We start from the raw sequence: 3,836 nt of genomic DNA, 5'->3' as shown, positions 1-3,836 counted from the left end.
CACACACAACTACCCACTATTATTCTTGATAGGCCCTAATTTAACTCTCGTCATTCTATTATTCCTGACATACCTATGGAAAGCCTTAGGGTTACCCTGATCCTATCCGCCAACAACTTCTCATGTCTCCTCCTGGCTCTCATGTCTCCTCCTGGCTCTTCTGAGCTCTGTTATTAGTTCATGTAGGGAAACTATAAGACCATAAGACCATAAGACATAGGAGTGGAAGTAAGGCCATTCGGCCCATCGAGTCCACTCCGCCATTCAATCGTGGCTGATGGGCATTTCAACTCCACTTACCCGCAATCTCCCCATAGCCCTTAATTCCTTGTGACATCAAGATTCTGACTGCTACACAACATCATTCTGCTTCGAAATATCAGGCAGTATTTCATATTGATTATTCTAAACGTTATCCTTTAACAAGCCATGACAGTAAAATATTGAATCCTCATCACTATACGACCAGGGAAGATTCCTTTTAACATCACCCTGGACACCATGAGATGCGCCATTCTATTCTCCCATCCTTCTGTGGGTGATCCCCTCGGCCCTATTCTGGTCTTGTTGGTTGGTTTACAATACTGAGGCTATCCAATCATCTTTGTATTTCAGTTTCTAAAGGATGAGACCTTCTCTCTGAGCTGGCAATGTACTTGGTCAGTGGTGATAACACTGGCCTTGTAAACTAGAAAAGTGCTTGAAATAGGCCATTCGCGTTTTTTGTTCCACGAACTTGAGGCAAATCGTTCGGCAGGACAGGAAATAGCGGGCGTGAGCAGTGATCAAGTTTGGCAGCAAGAACGAGGTGAGGCAGTATAAACTACAGAGTAATTGGGGAAAAATGGGCAAGGAACACTGGGACGGGAGGGGCTGAATGCTTCATTTCTTTGCTGTAACCAGACACTGGTGTTGAACTCTGAAATGGGACAACATCAGACAATTTCTGCTTGCTTTCTCCCGAGGACTGTGTCACACTTGGGGAAATGTGTCTGCGTGCTTCAGTCTATGGGTAAAAATGGGGTTCAGTTCCCATCTCAAACTTTAATCGAATTTATTATGTTTTACGAGATTAAAACGTTCCAGAGAAATTAGCATTCAGGTGAAACGTCAGAGCTTACAAGGTTACAGACCAAGTGCTGGGAAATGAGACGAAGGGACCCATTTCTGTGCTGTTAACACTCGATAATTCAATCATTTTTGAGGGGAAACATATCTGCAGTGACATAATTCCAAAAAGTGTGTTATGAAGAAACGGTGCAAAGGCTTCTGCCCTCATCCCTGGTGGTTTAGTGGTTAGTATTCGGCGCTTTAACTGAGTGGCCTGCGTTTCATTACCGTTCAGGAAATCGGGACTTCTTGTTCCTGATGCAGAGAGCGCAGTTCTACCAGGAATCTGTTTCATGCCTTAGATCAGTCAATACCCCAGCTCATCAAAGAAGGGAAAAGTGGTTTCCCTCTCTGCACAGTCGGACAGTTAATACTTCATTCTCGTTTGATTCCACTTCCCAAAGAGTTTCAAAATATTGTCAAAACTGAGTCTCAGCTATTTCTTTTCTGTGCTATTCATACACAGGAGCTGCAGCGATTGAGTGCATTGGTTTCTGAAAACGAAACGTACCTATGAGCAATGTATTGGGCTATTCCAGGATTGCCTTCTCTGACAACTGTGGGACATGACTGATGTTGTCTATGATATGGAAGTGCCCGTGTTTGAGTTGAGTAGACAAAGTTAAAAATTACACAATGTCAGGGCAGAATCCAGCAGGTTTATTTGGAAGCACTAGCTTCCAGAGAGCCGCTCCTTCATCGGGAGAACCACCATACAATGTATTTAAGAAAAACAGATACTCAAAAATACACTGCGCAGATTCCTCAAGAACAAACCACGACAAGCAGACCAAACACAGCCAGAAACCCTAACCACCTTACCATACATCAAAGAAGTTTCAGACATGACAGCCAGACTACTAAGACCCCTCGGAATCCTAGTAGCACACAAACCCACCAACACTCTCAAACAAAAACTAACAAACGTAAAAGACCCAGTGCAACCCATGGACAAAACCAACGTCATCTACAAAATTCCATGCAAGCACTGCCACAAACACTACGTAAGACAAACAGAAAGAACGTTAGCCACCATGATATACGAACACCAGCTAGCCACAAAAAGACACAACCTTCTCTGCTTCGTAGCCCAAACACGGATTAAAAATACCACCATTTCGACTGGGACAGCACATCTATCCTGGGACAGGCTAAGCAAAGACATGCCAGAGAATTCCCAAAGGCCTGGCACTCCAACCACAACGCCATAAACAAACACATAGATATAGATGCCATCTATCAACCCCTCAGAAAACGAACAGAAAATGACATCGCCACAAACCCCAGGAACCCCATCGAGGAGAAAGATATAAATAGAAAGCAGGAGACAACAGCTTAGCTTCACTTGGAGGTCGCCACTGATGATGTTACCTAGCCAAGTAATGAAACGTCTGAACATCAAAGCTACAGCTCAGCGAGCAAACCTACACGCTACATTTTAAATCATTTTTCATGTTTATGTTGCATGAATCTGCGGTTATTGATCCACAGTTTAGTTTCACTCCCTATAGGTAACATGATGATTTCTCCATAGTTCATAGTTCAATGTGATGCATCCAGTGTGTGCATAACGAGAGTGACCTTGCTTCCCCCATCTTGTGTTTACTGTGCCTTATATCCAGCATTCATCAATGGCGAGAGCAATGGGCGAGGGCGAGACCAATGTGAAAGTCTCTCCGTGCCCATGCTCGGCACCCACATCGGCAATTCTTTACAGTTCTCAGTGCCCCTACACCCACGCCCTTCCCCTTTTGAAATATCTCCATTATTTTGTGTTGTCTCGCTGTGCTCTCCTCACCAGGATGAATTACTTCTACTCAACCTCCTCCAGATTTCATCTGACAAAACATTCCTTAAGAATCCCTTTGCATAAACATGCACTTCGCATCTCTCGTTATTTGATTTTCCTGGATGTCTTTCATACGAACAAATGTTCATAGCAACTTGACTTGAAAAAGAAATTGCGCTCCTTTTCATTATCCCAATGCAGCCTCCATTGCAGCGCAGTTTAGTCAACAGGCTCAAACTAACCTTTGAGAATTTGTAATAGCGTCGGTGCATATAAACTGACCATTGGAATTCCAATTTCAACAGGAAGGCTGTGATCATCTGAAAACGGCATCGTTGAAAGCCGTTGATAACAGCGACGAGAGCGAGATTTGAACCCACGCGTGCATAGCACAATAGAGTAGCAGTCCATCACCATAACCTCTCGGCCACCTCGTCACAAATGCTAATGCAGTTATGACCTTATGGTTCATAGCAACTTGACTTGAAAAAGAAATTGCGCTCCTTTTCATTATCCCAATGCAGCCTCCATTGCAGCGCAGTTTAGTCAACAGGCTCAAACTAACCTTTGAGAATTTGTAATAGCGTCGGTGCATATAAACTGACCATTGGAATTCCAATTTCAACAGGAAAGCTGTGATCATCTGAAAACGGCATCGTTGAAAGCCGGTGATGACAGCAACGAGAGTGAGATTTGAACCCACGCGTGCACAGCACAATAGATTAGCAGTCCATCACCATAACCTCTAGGCCACCTTGTCACAAATGCTAATACGGTTATGACCTTATGAATAATTGAATTGCGTAAATTATGCAGAGCAGCAGATATTTCTCCCTGGTGTTGGCGAAATGATAAATAACACTGTCGAGTTCCAAGACTATGGTCTGACCTCTGGGTTGAGGGGCAAGCGCACTCCCACTGTCACACTATGCACACA

General features: G+C 43.9%; 1 non-coding gene across 1 annotated transcript; it reads right to left on the bottom strand.

Annotated features, from left to right (window-relative positions):
• Positions 1 to 3,254: 3,254 nt before the first annotated feature.
• Positions 3,255 to 3,336, bottom strand: trnas-gcu. The gene has a single exon. It is a non-coding gene; the product is annotated as a tRNA-Ser (tRNA).
• Positions 3,337 to 3,836: the final 500 nt, after the last annotated feature.

This window comes from Chiloscyllium plagiosum, unplaced genomic scaffold (assembly GCF_004010195.1).
Source record: "Chiloscyllium plagiosum isolate BGI_BamShark_2017 unplaced genomic scaffold, ASM401019v2 scaf_17187, whole genome shotgun sequence".
Classification (NCBI taxonomy): Eukaryota; Metazoa; Chordata; class Chondrichthyes; order Orectolobiformes; family Hemiscylliidae; genus Chiloscyllium; species Chiloscyllium plagiosum.
This window is presented reverse-complemented; position numbering and strand designations above follow the sequence as displayed.